At 40.3% G+C, this 18,399-nt stretch overlaps 1 pseudogene; it reads right to left on the reverse strand.

Annotated features, from left to right (window-relative positions):
* Window positions 1-1,486: 1,486 nt before the first annotated feature.
* LOC148474970 (uncharacterized) lies at window positions 1,487-3,617 on the reverse strand (annotated as a pseudogene).
* Between the last annotated feature and the right edge of the window lie 14,782 nt (window positions 3,618-18,399).

Raw genomic sequence — 18,399 nt, forward strand, 5'->3', positions numbered from 1 at the left:
CAGCTCCACATTCTGTCATTTATTAGTAATCCAGCATCATCTACAGTGAGTCCTTGGAAATGTGGGCTATGCATACTTGTGCGCTCTAACAATGATGACGGAGTTGAATCCAAGTATACACATAGGAGCTGTCTAATTGCAGAGATGCGCACAACTCTGCATGCTGGTGGATATACACATTTTTTTCTCCATGCCCACAATTTACTTGCATTCAAATGTGTATAAGCCCCCTTATGTGCCAATTATACATATAAGGCCTACAGATGTGTCCACAAACACCTACCCTTAAATCGTGCAAAATAGCCCTGTTTTTCCTTCTTTCTAACAGCATTGGGGCCCCTTCAAAATTTATTTTATGTGGATTATACTTTTTCAATGTGTTCATTTATGTGGATCAAACTTTTTTAATGTTTTTTTTTATGTGGATCTGGCTTTTTCAATGTATTTTATATGAGTCTGGCTTTTCAATGTATTTTATATGGATCTGGCCTTTTCAATATTAATATGGATCCTCTTTTTATTATATATGTAGAATCAATGAGGCTTTCTCTATATATTTCGTATGTACTCTGGTTTTCTGTTGGTGTGTGTGTAAAGTTACAGCAGTTTTCTCTCCAATAGACTTGTACGAGAGTTCTATATATTATATGTTACAGTGACATGCTATAATAACACCCAACCCCACAGCCCAAACATTAACCTTTTTTAAAATTGGTTTATGCACCACTTGATGCTCCGACCCTGCTGCTGCTCCACCCACATTGCCCGCAGCTCAAGCCCCAGGAGTTCCTGAACCTATTTTTCTAGAAAAATAGCACTATATATATATATGTATTGTATATATATATATATATATATATATATATATATACACAACACACACACACATTTATATCACTGACACTGACTTTCAGAATACAAATACGGTATATTTGCATATATTATGGACTAGTTGAGAGGCATCATTCACTTTCCTCACTATTAGTCATGTTCACTCTGTAATTTCGTTGGATTTTTGTGGAGAGTAGGAAAACTATACATTTCTGTAAACGTTATTGTATAAGCAATCAGAAAAACAATGTTTCCATTTGCTTTGATACATACATGGCCACCATCTTGGAATTTACAAAATGGCTGCTGGAAACAATGTTTTTGTCTATAACTCGGCTTCTAACTAACATAGAAATTTAATTTTCACAGCTGAACTACCATTTTCAGGGCCAAAGAATCAAATGGTACCAAAGTAGATAAAGTAGATTCAACCACAAACCAATTAGACTGATATTTTCTATTTTATTCAATGTTCTACAAGCGATCATACATGAACATTGCACTAAAGAAGTAACCATTAAGTATCGAACACTTTTCATGACAGAAATGGGTTTTATTTTGTATTATTATACTTATATATATAATAATAAATGTATATTTTGTATAATGTATAATTCATTTTGTAACCAATTTCAATGCAACAATTCAATGAGTCTTACATATTGTCGCCATCTTCGTCATCATCACTTCTATAGTTATTCTGTATGTCTTCATTATTCTGACACTCACTGCCGCACTGACAAAGGTTGGTGCAGGATAAGTTATTTGTTTTGCAAGAACATCTGGCAGAAGAACATTCTGTTTTGCATTTGCAGCTAACCATCTCAATGATGGCCTTTGGAGCTGGAAGGGCAACGGTCATGGTTGGTTTCAACTGGTCATCGGACTGCTTGTGGTAGTCATTCTGCAGTGGATCCAACTAAAGATCCTGCAGAGCAATGCTGGCCTGTCCCCACACACTGGCTTGGATATGGACTCTCAGGACATGCTGTCTCAGAACTTCAAGAATAGGAGGTAGCTTGTCACTTTCCGCCATATGCTTGCAGAAGAGATGCCATCTTAGTTCGGGGATTGTCTTGCTGTGGATGCCTTTGGAGGAGAAGGCTGCACAGATGAAGCTAGCCAGAGTGACCAACATAGTTTCAGTCACTTCTGTCTCTGCTGAAAGCATCTGCAGAGAACGTATTACATCTATACCTGCCTTGATGTAGAGTTGCAGCCAGGTTGCTTTGCCTATACGAGAGAACCTTCCAGTGGTGTCAGCGCCATTGAATGTATGGAATGCTGGCAAAGCCTTTGCTCTTTCTACCCTATGGCTCTCCATATTTGCTCTATCTCCATAACCCCAGAGACCATGGAAATGGATGCGTTCTTCAGCATGAGGTCATAGTTTGCTATGACTAACACTAGGACATCTGTGTCTGGGGAGAAGACAACCATCTGTGCATCTGGTGGGCTTCGCTGTGATGCCATGACAACCTGGTAGATCAACAGTATGTCTGCTTCTTCATGATTGTTATCCAAGAAAAGCAAGTCTTTGTTGCAACTGGTATGCCCTGATGAAGAGGTGATGACCAGTTTGTTCGATGTACTGTTGTACCGTAGAGTCTTTGCAGCAAGATTGTTGGTCAGGTCATCCTTTGTCTTTTCATGTGAAAGGAACCTGGACATTGGCATGTGTTTTATGTTTGTGCCATCTGTGACTTTATATTGGATTGGTGCTCTTCCTTGCCTTCTTTTATCCCTAGTAGCATCCTTCAGAGATTCTTCCTTGTATGTGTCAAACACAAGTATGATTTCATCATAATCTCGTGTGAGCGACATCAGCCTGTCGTTGAAGCATTCACTGAGATCTTTGACTGTCACTACGGTTGCAGGTTTGGAATGTAGTTGACCTGTCGGTTCGATTTGAATCCATGCATGATGTTCTGACTCACTGTGAGTGCTGCTCTTTCAACAGCTGTGGTCCTCCTTTGAGATTGTAGGCTCTCAGCAGGCCCTATCATGATCCAGCGGATCATGGTATACAGTTCAACTGGAACGTCATGGATGTCACTGGCAACCTGTATGGTGTTTGCATCCTCGGCTGCTTTGGTAAAGTTTGCAATGCTTTTCCTTATCACGTGTGCTGCTCTGTAGATAGTGTCCATGTTGTACTCTTCATTATCATGACTTTCCATTGCAGAATGAACCATGCTTTTCTCGTATGCCTCTGGGCAATAGAGAACAGCTGACATCCTTCGAAATTTTGGCAGACATGACTTCAGGTGTGGCAAGGTATTGAGGATGTTTTCTTTTAGCCAGTTTCTATTGAATGAAGGTACGTGATTGTCTAAGCCTTCTGTGCCAAGCATATTGACATATGTGGTTTCGATATTTTTCATAGGTAGGTATGCTTGGTTCTGTGTTTGGACATCAATGAGGTTGATCAGCTCGAGCAGACTTGCACGCTGTAACAAAGGTACTTTGCTGCCTGTTCTGCTTCCACTGGTGCTGGCATCTCCCTGTCCATGAAAAACATGCTTTGTCCAGCAGGTTTTGTGATAATGAACATCAATTGAATGTGCATCACCTGGTGCAATGCATGAGGTCAGTCTTGTTTTCAGTGTGTCATTATTGCCTCATTCAACAGCTTGTTTAAGAGAGTTCCCAGCATTGATTGTCCTCACCTGATACAGCTGCTCATCATCATCTTTCTGACAGAGGAAACATCGTTCCTTATTCAGTGGACTTCTGTGACCTAGTGAATGGTGTTGAAGAGCCGGATGTTGCTGGGCCTGCTTCATCCATTTCAGTGTTTCCTCTTTTCTGTCCTTATTTCTTGGCAGCGTGGAGGTTAGTAGCTAATGCATGTGCATGACGGTCTAGGGCACGTTGGATTTGGTCCTTGTTAATTGCATTGCATAGCAACAACGATGATAGACTGCTGGATGTGCACAGAGTGTGTTTACTGTACAGCTTTGCAGTCATCGGTGAACTTCAATGTCGTTGCCATCATGCACACTGGCCCTCTCTACTATTACGTCCAACACACGCTGGTAGGAGTCTATCCGTGGATGTAGTACCAACTGTTACTTGTCAGCACTAGTATACACTGCTTCCAGTTGATAAACTCCTGAGCTGGATATGTAACCCCTTCAGCAGCTTGTCGTTTGTCAGTCATATTTAAAGCCTACAACACAGAAAACAAAATAAAAAAAACATTACAATATAATATAATCCAACAACTGCTGTATACTACAATATGTAAACTACAATATAATAAAAGAACTGCTGTAACAATTGTCTCAACACATTTGCAACATCTGCAACTAGGAGCATTTGATTCTTTGGCCCTGAAAATGGTAGTTCAGCTGTAAAAATCAAATTTCTATGTTAGTTAGAAGCAGAGTTATAGACGAAAACATTGTTTCCAGCAGCCATTTTGTAAATTCCAAGATGGCGGCCATGTATGTTTCAAGGCAAATGGAAACATTGCTTTTCTGATTGCTTATACAATAACGTTTACAGAAATGTATAGTTTTCCTACTCTCCACAAAAATCCAACAACAGTTCAATTTCATACGTAGTGAACCTGACTCTATTATTCTCAGTGTATTGTCAGTGGAGAAATCCCCATTGCTAAGCTTAGCATCAAAGTATGTGCAAAAACGTAAGGTCCTACTCAAACGTCTATATGGAGATTGAGAAAATATAGCTATCTAGAAATTTCAATGAGTGACATTATTTTATTTTCAAGCTTAGTTAGTCTGGATTTAAGTCACTGCCTCTCAGAAGTTCATTCAGCTGAGCCTAGATTTTCCACCCCTGTCTCCAACAGTCTTGTCCATGGTTTGGCATTTCATAGTACTGCATGATCTTCATGAGCACATTGCGGAGGAGAGTGAGGAGATGGAAGATATGGCAGAAATCTGAAATACATTAATGGATTTAGCAAACCACAAGACGGAAGCTCATATCTGGAAGCAAGAATACAAGGTCATGTGGTACAGCTGCAGGTCAAGGAAGAGTGGATTATGGGACACCAAACACAATAAGAGAATTCAAATGTTCCTCTATTTAAAAATCCGGATCCATTTCATTTATTTGCAATGGACATTGGATTAACTGTGAAAAAATAACTTCACAGAAAAAGATCAGCCAAAAATGTAATAATAAAAAGGATAATATTAAATTGCGGGCACTGGGCTAGCCTGCAATAAAAGTCTAGACAAGTGTCTGGATACTGTAGCTATTCATTTATGTCTGAAATTACAATTGCTCCTGAATTACTATAGTATAGTACCTACATATACTGTATCTGAATGAATATGTGCAGACCTGTGTATTTCCAAGCTTATATATGGTACATGCCATTCTTACATATTAGTGCATGTATGACGGGTGTGGTATATTATTTAGGAATTCAAAACATAGACAATCATAATATAGACACCATTATGTCGACAGATACATTTTGTAGACAATCAAAATATTGACATGGAATATACAGTCAGGTGCATAAATATTGGGACATTGACAGAATTTTCATATTTTGGCTCTATTCACCACCACAATGGCTTTGCAATGAAACAAACAAGATGTGCTTTAACTGCAGACTTTCAGATTTAATTTGAGGGTAATTACATCCAAATCAGGTGAACGGTGTAGGAATTACAACAGTTTCTATATGTGCCTCCCACTTTTTAAGGGGCCAAAAGTAATGGGACAAACTAAACAATCCTAAATCTAACTTTCACTTTTTAATACATAGACCCCATAACATAGACATGGACATGGACACGGATATAATGTAGACAATTAATTTATAGACATGTTAAAATTATGGCATGGACAAAATGTTGGCAATCAAAAAGTCAGTGTGTGTGCAGGCGCAGTTCTCTTCCCTCAGTAGGAAACTTGTGGCACTCCGGCTGCTGTGGAACCACATGCCCTGCCACAGTTTTAGCATGCCCTAACAGCAAATCTGTGGCAGCACATGCTGGCATGTGTAGTTCCACAACAGATGGGACATGACTATCTGTATGTATGTCAGTGCCTTTGGGGTCTATTTGCTAAGCTGTGTTAGGAGATAAAGTGAACGGAGGTAAGGTACCAGCCAATCAGCTCCTAACTGCCATGTCATAGGCTGTGTTTGAAAAATGACAGTTAGGAGCTAATTGGCTGTACCTTACTTCCGTTCACTTTATCTCCTAACACAGCTTAGTAAATAGACCCCCTTATCTTTATAATGTGTGCCTGTGAAATATATATAAAATCGATAAAGGCCTATTTGTACTACTGTACTAAAGTACATTCTTTTCACCACAATTAAGCATTGATCATTTTTTTAAAAATCCATCCTAAGAAATAAGTGTATCCATAATTTATTTCTTTGATATTCTGTTTTATGTTAACATAATCCAGAAATGCCAACCACAACACAATTTAAGCTGTGCGCTAATTAAAAAGATAGAAAAATAGAAAAAATAGACCTGTAGTAGACCTACTAGACCTGTGTAGACCTACTAGACCTGTGTAGACCTACTAGAAAACAGACTATCCGGAGATCATCGTAATAGTGTATTATAATACAGAAATGGCATTTTACAGAACAGGTATCGCAGTAATACTAGATAAACAGGCTGCCACATACAAAGGCAATGACAGTAGGGTTACTAGTACTACCAATGGTATCTCCATACATGTGACTCACATTTTCACCAGCAACTAAGCCATTCTGACATCAATAAATTTACTCCATATTTCATAGGGCGGGGGGGCGGGAATCAATTAGCCACTGTAATTTACCACAAGCTAATTGAGCACCTGCCTGTGGCTAACTCAATAATAGCTGCAGCTGGGCTGAACGGGACGGCCAGCCCAGCTGTAGCTATTATGGAGGAGTTTTCTTATCGGAACCTCAGCAGGCTATGAAAAAAAATCCATAATAAATTGCCCGTTTTCGCAATCGCTGCAACGAAATGACATAGGTCCACGAACTTATCACGGATTCTGTGTTTTCATGTGATTAGAGATCATTTCTTGAACATAAAAAACAGGCTGTATTTGAATTGCCCTGTTGTATGCATGTGAAAAATGATCAGGACTAATTGAACCCATAGTGTTCATACATGCCTGCCTAATTATGGCTACATTTTAGTTAGTGGAAAAAATATGTATTACAGATAAATAACCTCCACACATTAGGATATTGATATAATAAAATATAGATATAAAGTGGTTGGTTTGGGAGATATAATTAATGTTAGTGTGTAAAGGGTGCCTCCTCCTAGCAGCTGGCTCTCTCAGCATTGCCTCAGATCTCCTGCTAGCCAGACAGTGAAAGTCTTTAATTTGCGCACAAAATATTGCAGTTTGTACGTACATGCAGAACTTTATTAGATTACGTATGTAGCACTTTCCATTCTGGTTTGCACAGATTAGGTGGAACATCGCTTATTGGTGAGAGATGGTCTGTTAGTTCAATTCATATTATGGGCCGTATTCAAAAAACGGACGTGTTTTTCACCAAAAAAAGACGAAAACTGCAAACAGACCAAAATAGAGAAAAAAAACTGGAGAAACGTTTTCTCCATCCCAAACCAGGAGAAGAAAAATGCAAAATACCTATTTTTGGCTAAAAATGTGGGGATTTCTTTCAGAACCCTTTGGACACCCCCCCCCCCCCCCCCTCTAATGATAAATTACCCACAAAAGTTTTCGTAAGTCGCGTACTTTGGCGAAAAACTACAGCGCAATTTTTGGGTGAAAAAAAAAACGTTGAAAATGGTTTTAACGTTTTGGGTCTGATTTTTCGGGGGCGGTATGGATGCGTCAAGTATTTTAAATATAGCACGCGGTCGCAGCAGGCAGTTTTTTAACGGTTTGTAAAACAGCGTTTTTACGACACGATAATATACTTGCATCCGTTTTAACGTATCCCCAATTTACATGGAAAAGTAATTTCCTGGAAAAAAATCCTCAATACGCAACTTCTGAAAAAATTTGGAGGTAATTTATCATTAGTGTCCAAAGATTTCTGAAAGAAATCCCCAAATTTTTTGCCAAAAATAGGGGTTTTGCATTGTTTTTCTCCTGGTCTGAGATGGAGAAAGCTTTTCTCTAGATTTTTTTATCCATTTTCGCCTGTTTGTAGTTTTTTTGGCTAAAATGTCCATTTTCACCGCTAATAGAATACGGCCCTAAAGTGGGAAACCTCTTTAATTATTAACTGGAACATTAATAAGCCTGAGTATAGGGGTTGAAGGCTTGCTTTTGCCTCTTAGCACCATCACAGTAAAACTATACTATTGCATGCTAGTTAACTTATTTCAATTTGTATCTCAATTCTAGTTTATTTATTAGCCATGGGAAGCAAAACACTTTCCCCTTGGTAATGATGATGACACATGTTGTTATCAGCATTTGCCTAATAGCTAACATTTAACTTGAAAGAATTGCCTATGTTTTCACTTTCAGCTTCTCACTTCCGATTTAAGGGTATATTTACTAAGAATCGTGTCTGGCCAAGACTGTATTCCCGTGCAAGTTTTCCCTTGTTAATTAAACTCAGAGATTTGCTAGGGCAAATATGCGTGTAAAACCACAATTCCACATTGAATAGATGGCAAAACACGCAAAGTCAGTGGACCATCGAACCAACATGCAAGTACTTTTCATATCCAGAAAAATAGCTCATGGATTTACTAAGAATCGTGTTTAAATATATGATTGAACACAAAGCAGAATAGAATAAATCAATAAAAGAACCTGTGAGTTGTGTGTTCTGCCGAGGTGCTTCTGTGTTTTAGGTGTAATAAAGGTTTAGAAATTAAGAAACAAAACGTTGTTGGGGTCCCCCCAAAAGCAAAACCAGCCCTGGACCTCTGAGAATGTTCTGGCAGAGGAAAATCAGGGGAAACAATGGCAACGTCTAATAAAAGAAGCTGAGTGGGCGGTGCTATGATGCGGCGAACCGTGATGTGCTTGCCACGGCCGCTTCCTGTTGGCTGCTGGTTCGAGAGCCATTATTGGCTTGTGATTCTTAATGTGAGTGGAATAGGACCCTGGTGCATAAACCTTTTCAAATAAAGATATATATGGAATAAATGGTAATTGGTAATATTCAGTAAGTAATGAAAATAAAAAATGTTGGAATAATACTTTCCTTTTCGTGATTGTAAATAGTTGCCCTTTTTCACACGTCCCTCAGGATGGAAGATATCCAAGGTATATATAAGGGATATACTGTATAGAAAAAATAGTTGACCCCAAAAGATACTAATCCTAAGGGGAAGCAATCGGGAAGCCGACTGCCTAAATACCGGCAGCCGGCTTCCCGACTGTCTTATCCCGGCATGGGTGAAATGCCGGGTGTCTAGATGTAGACGCCCGCATTTCCCCGACGCCGGGAGACCGGCGCCCGGCATCACGATCGTAGTGATGCCGGGCGCCGTGAGCCGACAGCCGCGGGGGGGAGGGTTAGGTTTAGGGCTCCCAGGCGGGACTTAGGGTTAGGCACCCCCCACGGAAGGGTTAAGGTTAGGCTAGGGGGAGGGAGGGTTAGGGTTAGGCACCCCCGGGGGGGACTTAGGGTTAGGCACCCCCCCGGGGAACTTAGGTTTAGGCAGCGGGGAAGGTGGTGGTTAGGGTTAGGCACTTAGAGGGGGGATTAGGGTTAGGCACTTGGGGGGGAAGTTAGGGTTAGGCACCCCTAAGAAGGGTTAGGGTTAGGGGGGTTAGGTTAGTAAATACTTACCTATCCACGATCGGGATTTCCAGCGATGTCGGGCTTCTGCTGCTACGCACTCTGATCCTGTCGGGCTGCCGCTGACGGGAATCGAACCGCCGGCCATGCGGCCCGCGGTATATCATACCCATTCCATCCTAAGTACTTTGTATACTATAAGCTAGTTAGTACATTATTCACAAATTAAGATGTAAAATTTTGGAAAAAGTACTCAAACACAAGAGTCATAGATCACTTCAGTTGTCTTGCCCCATATGGCACAAAAAGATATGTGTATGAAGACGCATCTGTATCTGGAGGTCACTGTGATGTTCTCTGTATTATATGGTGGTCACTGTGATGCTCTGTGGTGGGTTAGGTTATGTATAATAGGCATTTTCTTACCTTTGAGTCTTAAAACAGTGGATGCTCCTGCGAACGTCAAGTTCTTTTTCAAGGTGGCAAAAGAACTAGAGGTTAGAAATGCGTCGCAGGAGTGTGGTGGTTATCTCTGGTGTACCCCCTCTTGCAACAGTCAACATTGGGAAGCAAGCCTTCACCCTGGCTCAAATCCCGAGTCTCCTCCGATTAAAGTGGTGACTTACTTGCTTATTCCAGACTGCCTTATGGGATGTCAATCAAATGTTCTTTATGTGTGTTTAATATTTGTAATTGTGTCCAATAAATTGTTTTAATGTCTAAAATACTATACAGTGCTTTGCTGTATGCAATTCTTTCTTCCTTTGCATCATTTTGGTGAAAACCCCTAGAAGCATCATTGAGGAATAGAATATGATAAAGAGGAACTCTGTCATGTATCTTTTTATGTAAGCAAAAAAAAATATTTGTTTAAGTGTTTGGTGAAAGTAATCTTCTTTACCACAATTTCTGGTTGGTGTGAGATATTTTTGCTATCCATTATATAATTTCACATTCAACAAATAGAACAGCGTTTCAAAATTTCTATTTTGATCGAAGTTGAGTGATTATCTGCTACTGCGCATGCACAAAAAATTCACGTGTTCCACTGAGTATACACTATCGTATTCAGGATTGCTGGCATTAGGAACGGTGAGGCAAAAGCATGGGCATTCCTGTGTGGTGACTGGGAGGTGCCCTAAAGTGAAAGCTAAATACGTCTGTCTCAAGGGCATGTTATGGCAGTGTGGTGGGCGTGTCTATGCAACGGTCTGCGTTTTCAGATGCAGTGACACAGTCACAGAGCTCATGTTTATCCGGAGTTGAGAATCAAGCATTGCACCGGCTCTCGGCTGTTGCAAGTGTCGATGGTGAACGTGATAGAGCGCCGATGGTGTATTGTTTAGAACCAACGTTGTAATTACACCATCCTTGGGCTTTGAAAGTGGGCATCCCAGGGCTTGCACTGTCTGCACATAAGGGGAAGGCTGAAACTAGCATTTCAATATTTACCGGTATTGCAAAAAAATTGCTATCGCAGCTGCCATAGCGTCCACCTCTGTCTGCATCAGTCTCTAAATGAGAATTTCTCTGACGAACACTTCTAAACCGAATTATGTTACTTATTATTCTATTTCACAGATAACATTAGTTTTTGTTTCCATTTTATGATCCAAAAACACAGCAGATATGGCTTATTTACTAAGAGGAATGCACTATGTAAGGGGTATATTTACTCAAGTGAGAGATTATAGAAGTGGAGATGTTGCCCATAGCAACCAATCAGATTCTACTTAACATTTAACTAGCACCTTCTAGAACAGAGGTTCTCAAACGCGGTCCTCAGCACCCCATGCAGGTCACGTTTTCCAGGTCACCCAGCAGGTACACAGGTGTACTCAGTACTCACTGACACATTTTAAAACATCCCCAGGTGGATAGAATTATTTAACTTGTGATTCTGTGAGGAGACCTGGAAAACATGCACTGTTTGGGGTCCTGAGAACCTGTGTTCAACTAGAATCTGTTTGGTTGCTATGGGCAACATCTCCACTTTTAAAATCTCTCACTTTAGTAAATTTACCCCTAAGAGCTGTTGTATATTTGTTTAATAAATCACAACTACAGAACATTTTGCTCTGACCATATAGAGCAATTCCATTGTCAAATACTATTCTATTGTATCCATATAGTATATTTATGACAAGGAACATTAAAAATTAATAGTTGATTTTAGTATTTAACTTTGCATGATCAGCAATATGAGGTGTAATATGTGTTACTGACACCTTTATGAAATAACTGATATTTAGAGTCAGATGTAGTTTTTTAACAATTTAAGAATAATGAAATGTCTGGTAATGAACAAGTCGAGGTGAAACTCCAGAGACCCAAATGAAATGAGCTGCCTTACAGAGCAGGCTTTGTTGCTGCAGCATGCAGGATGTACCAGCTGCTTTCCTTATCTCACGCCTCCTGAATAAATTCAATACACTATTTGTAATTCCCATAAGTTGGGTTACTGTTTCTTTTCTTGCTCCCCTTCCATTTCTCCTGCATGTGATTAGATTAGAAATGAGTGCATAATATTATTCTTGAATATAGTGCGAAATGTTGCCTTATTAATTTTGAGGGTGATTGAAAGGGCAGACAGGCAGCTTTATGAGTAGGAAGAGGGGTTCATTAAGCAGACTGGTACATAATGCGGTCAGTATCCCGCACACGTCTATCCAATGGGCGTTGGTGGGGACGGGGGGTGGAAAACATGGGAAATGTAAACGGTTCTGTCTCTGACGAAATCCTTGTTTAATAGGAAAAACACAAACACATATTTGTATGGAAGTCTTTGTGGTGATGTGAGCTAAACACCTAATAGAATTCTCTGCATACCTTCGTTATACTATAGCTGGCTGCCCCAATTTCTGGCAATCACCCTACTAAGGCTACAAATTGACCAAAAGGTCAAGAAGAGGTTTCCCAGTTTTTTCTCCCATTTTGGCAATGTTTTCTTTCCTTGGGGGAATTCTACTAGGCACAATGTAATGCCAGGCATTGGCGTGATCGCTGCACACATATCTGGCAAGTTTTCCCTCACACCTCTAATTCCCATCTATAAGTACTGGTGACATAGGTACTGACATTTGAATTAGAGATCTAATGTTGCATACAGTACTCAGTTAATTAAATGAGGCCTTTGGCTCACACACATCCCCTTTATATGACAGTATAGATGATGATCAAGAGTATGTAAAGGTCTTGAAAAGCCATGACTCTACATAGCGAAACGCGTTAGTAGACTACAGTAGCTTACATTCATCCGCCACCATCTCCAGCTCAGCTGGAGCCATTTTCACTCCATCTCCATTTGGTAACCATACCATCTCCATCTCCAGCCTACTCGGACCGTGCTTCAGGGGACTCAATTACCACAAGGCATTGTCAGCATTGCTAAAGGGACCCCAATACATGGAACTGGTAACTATACCCCACATGCTGTATATAATTGATATCACAAGAACCAGGAGAATAATGTAACTATGGAATCTGGGCTCAATACCACTATATGCCGCTTAAAATTCAATGAACACTAGTGTAAACTGGGGTGTTACTGTTGCAGTTTTTTATGCAACTTTTATGTTTTATTGTGATTTTATTGTGAGCAATATATATTATATATATTTCTTTTAACTACTTTTCATTTATTAAACATCGATATACATTTTAATTTCACTATTATTCATTCTCAGTATTATTTTGAGAGCGCTGTATCTGTATCGCTGTTACATGTAGACTGACAATGGAGGGGAGCTTGAGTCGAGCAGGGTTTCATACAGCCAGGAGAGTAGCAAGGGTGGTTCCAGTGGAGCATGTGCTCCGGACGCCAAAATGGACAGAGGGCGCCATCCAGGGTTCCAGAATTCATGGGGCGCTGCACAGTGTGACGGCCACCTGTTAGTTTTATCTTGATTTGTTTGCTCTATATTCTAAATACAGTAAGTTATGAATCTGAGATCCGTTTCTACATTTCATGCTCCCTCAAGCTGCCCATATTACCTCCCCTCTGGCCTTCCCTCCTCTGTGATCATCTTCTGTCACATCCCCTTTCCTGTCAGATTAATTACATTCACTTCTCACCTCTTTAATTCCCTTCCCACTCTACCCTCTGATTAGCTCTTTGCCCCTGTTCACTCCTTTCTTATTGGTTTCTGTCACCACCCCTCTCCTCTCCTTTTTTTATTGGCTTCTGTCACTGGGCCTCTCTGATCGGCCCTTCGCCCTTCCCCTCTCCTTTCATTTTGGCCTCTATCATCTCCCCTCTCTGATCAACACTTTCCTCTCCCCTCTCCTGTTTGATTACTTCCCTCCTTCTCTTTTCATTCATTCATTGTGCTTCAATGGACTTAATAGTTACACATCTGAGGTAAAATCCTAAACTTCAATTATAAGGTATGAGTTTAAAAAAATTCACTGCTTTGCTATTTAAAGTAATGGTGGTGTTCCCAGGCATGACCACACAGTGTTATTTGAAAGGTCTTTTAAAAAATAATAGGAGACCTGAAATAATAATAATGGTGGTAGGCAGAACATGATTAGTAGTAGTCACATTAATATAGGTGCAATGTAAATTTGCAAAGTGGGAGGGAGCTTCCTATAGGTGTTCCCACTCCAGTGAAAGCTGCTCGGGGCCGTTATTGCAATCATAAGCTGTGCACCCTGTGGAATTTCACTCTAGCACATGTACTCTGTCAATTTAAGTTAAATGATCAGAATATATAATATAATTTCCTCTATTGACTAATAACAATGATTAAAAGGCAGATCCTAGGTGCTATAAATAAATAAAGCAGTGCCAAAGGAGCTACTCCTTAATGTCAGATCACCAAAGCATTCTATTCCCCCAACTGGACCTCTACGCCCAGCTCGATACTGCCACTGTTTGTTGTTTTTCTCTTCACTTCAGTATTCCCCCACAGGCTGGCCATACCCCACTGGCACAGTTCAGTATGGGGAGGCACTATGACATGCACTTTCTCCAGGCACCATGGTTCCACACTACTACAGTGCATACAGCTCACCAGTGGGTGAGCATATACTGCAAACAGGTAGCATTGCAGGATGCTGGAGCAGCGTTAAATACAGGTATTAACCGGGTTCTCTATAGGAGCTAAGTAGGAGATCTCCATCTCCCACCATGTCACTCTACACAGGAAAAAACAAGAAGGCTGTAGTCACATGTGCAGTAGCACATCAGTTTAGAGGTCAGACTTCCCTACATACTCTAGGTCCCAACATGTATGCACAAAGAGCAGACAGTGCTCTTAACGCACTTCTTCCTAACACACACCCTGGCTACAAGTTTCTCCATGTAACACACACATTTAATTTCCATTTTTCTGTAGCGACCTGTAAAATAAATTGGGTTAAATACATGAAAAGACATCAACACATTATATGACATCAACTTGACCTTCTCAGAAGATACTTTAGCAAAAGTTATTTTACTGATAGCAAAGTCTTAACAAAAGTCTCTCGACTCACGAACTTGGGACTGCTGCAGCTATCATGATTCTTGATGCTTTTCACACTTTTGGGGTCTATTTACTAAGCCTTGGATGGCGATAAAGTGAACGGAGATAAGGTACCAGCCAATCAGCAACTAACTGCCATAAATAGACCCCTGGGTTTTTAAATCTTGCAAAATCTATTTGTCTATCTTGGATTTCCATTTATACCAATCAGACTTTAGTTTTGGCTTCTTGATGCCTAGAGGCTTATTGACTGCAATGTTTGCAAACTCCTGAGCATATCTCCTAGAAGGCTTGCCGATATTTGAACTTGCAGAAGATCTTTTCTGTTGCTCTCCATATCAGCTTCCAACTTACAAGTTCTGCAGCATTGCTGTAGCAATCTCTTCATCATCCACTTGCACTCCAACAGACATTAGTTGCTGAGACAACATTTTGTCTATATAATTACTCATACTGCTGTATTCATTCAATTTCAAGTTATACAATTTATCCTCCTCATGAGACCTCCACCTTGATATGCTGCCTGCAGTGCTGTCCATATGTCTTTTGCTGATACTTTCCCATGTATTCTAGAATACATGTGTTGCTCTACACTGGAACATATGGTCCCAGTGGTCCTCTCTATATCATCTGAGCTTGAATATGATTCTACAGTGTTTTTATGCAGCTTCTGTGCACTGACTAGCTTCTGTGCTGACACACTTCACTGGAAACACTTTGTGCTGTCCTCATTCTGTGTTCTTATGCAGTTTGCATTGCACATGTGCCTAATATAGCATCTTCAGATGGCGTTAGCTGCAGGGGCCAAACTCATGCTTCGCATTCTGGAGCTTGGTAAATCTGACAGTTTACAACCCCTTGTAGAGGGAAAACAAAAAAAGAAAATTTTGAAAGGTGAGAATTATTGGTGCACTCCGGAGACTGTTTATGTAAGGCTGTAATAATTATAGTTAAAACTTAACTTTTATTGACTGTTTAAAATAAATAGCATAAAAGATAATTAAAATTTAATAGAATAGTGGTAAAGATTAGAAATAAAGTGATATAACATAAAATGAAAAGAATCTCTCTGTCTATTATTTGTATCTTGATGTCTTTAAATTGTGTGTCGTATAATTGAATTGAATGATATTTTCAAAACTAATACGATTTTTTACTATGTCAGTATAATGCTCTTTAATTCAGGTGGGGAGGACCAATTATTGTGGTCATATTCCCCTCAAGATAATACGCTGCTGTGTGCTGGGCTGCATTGGGAGACTGCTTGCGGCTGCTAAGAAGCAGCGACAGCAGTCTCCTATGCCTGTGGGGTGAGCAATCAAGCTGATCACGCCCCACACTGGTTATGCGCCGGGCTGAGGGGGCTCACTGCGCCTCCCTCGCCAGCGCACAGCACTGCTTCGTGGCACTGCAAAACTGTTTTTTTTTTTTTTACATAAGGGGCGTGGCCATGTATCCCTCAATTAGGTCACGCCCCTTTTTTCCAGAGCCTGGCGCGGCTCTTGGCTGGCCTGAGTATGGCTGTCCTCCTCTTACTGTAGCTTCGGAGACCTGAGACCAGTAACCACTTAATATCGCTGTTCCAGTATCTGCATATTTGCTGCAGTACAAGACACAGTCACCGGCTGGTGAGATACCTAACCCCGCTCTGCTACAACCTTTGCTTCATGTCTTGGACAAAATCAGTGTAACAGTGAGTACGTCTGTACACAATAAACTACACATTCTGGTTAAGTTTCACTGGACTGGTTGCCTCTATATATCCGCTGGTGTGTACACAACTCAGCTAGATAACCAAGTTGTACAAACATATCCAACAAAAATAAGTAGAAATTATATATTCTTATTAAACAATTTATATGAAAAAAAGGAACAAAAAAAATTTGTTTATTTTAATGGTAATGGAATTAAAAACAAGGGTCAAGTCAGCAGTATACTAGGACAGGGACATTTAAATGAATGGAGTGAAAAAAGTGTGTGTAACAGCAGGCTGTACTCAGCAGTGACATTTACAGATGTGCGAGTGTCCCACATTCCAATGCATCAATAATACACATCATATGCAGAGACAGAACATGGATCTGATCAGCAGGGTGAGGAACTTGTGTACACTGGGCATTATAAAAGTAAAAAGCAATTACGCTGCACCAGTTCAATAATGATCTTGTAAATGTTCCAGGTGGACAGTAAGTAGATCTGAATATTTTCAAAAGATAACTATTTTTTATATTTTGTTTGCTCGGCTGATATCAAATGACAAAAGATCAGTTTCCTCCCATCGCTTAATCCTACAGGGATTGTCTGCGGAAACATTTTATTTTGACTCTGGTAATGAATAAATTTATCACTGATTATGAATGAAACAACTAGTACACTTCCTCTAATGATGTTACAGACAGTAGATGTTTGTTTGGAACGCACTTCCAGCAGATGCCTTTGGAAATTAAACAGTAAAGGAATTTAAACATGCCTGGAACAAGCTCAGATCCATTCCTGGAAATTAGCCATTAGTAAGTGAAAAAGGAAGAATAGAGGCGCTGTTTGGTTTTGTGTATCTGCTGCCACCATTGCCAGAGATAGCTAGGAAAACGGATCCACAGATACCAGTACAGAAAGAGGGACCAATCAAATGCTATAATTTTCCTGGGCCATGTTAGAGAGGAAAGGCAATGACTGATTGGTTGCTATTGGTAACATCACCTTTTCAGCAATTACCTGTGGAATAATTTTCAAAATGTAGTAATTTTGTTGTATTTATTTTTAAAATCTTGTAATAATAATCTAGATTTATAACTGTAACTGACATATTTATTTCAAGGGATCTATGCAGCAAATTGTGAATGACCTACATAATTCTCAATATGGAAGCTGACAATAATTTTGCTGTTATACAAATAATGGTTCACACACAGAGAGCCTGATTCAGAAATGGATGCAATGGCGATTACGTACGCAGTTTGAGCGAATGTTTGCCATCGCGCATACGTATAAGCCGCACTGTGCATGCGCAGAGATCGCATTGCGATTACGGACAGGCAGAGGAATCCATCGCTAAGTGAGTGACAGGTTATCAGTGTTTGGGGGTGGTAAAAGGGGGGGGACAATAAAACGCAGGTGTGTCTGACCATATATACGCTGTTACATAGGCATGCCTAAATTAGCCCTTGCGATCTCCTACGCAGCATGAGAGCCCTCTGCAAGTCTGGAGAGCTGCCGACTCTGCGGCTGGTGAGACCTGCCGCAAGAGCAAGATGGCTGCTCGATGTGCATTGATGTGATCAATATGTACGCAGGTAGGCGACGTCGTACGCACGTGAGAAGGCAGCAGTGGGCGTCCTTATGCTCAGGTAAGCTTTGTAACTAGTAACATATTTTCGCAGTTGCGTTGTGTATGAAATCACAGCTGTGATC

The sequence above is a fragment of the Taudactylus pleione genome, unplaced genomic scaffold (assembly GCF_031769625.1).
Source record: "Taudactylus pleione unplaced genomic scaffold, aTauple2 ptg000792l, whole genome shotgun sequence".
NCBI lineage: Eukaryota > Metazoa > Chordata > Amphibia > Anura > Myobatrachidae > Taudactylus > Taudactylus pleione.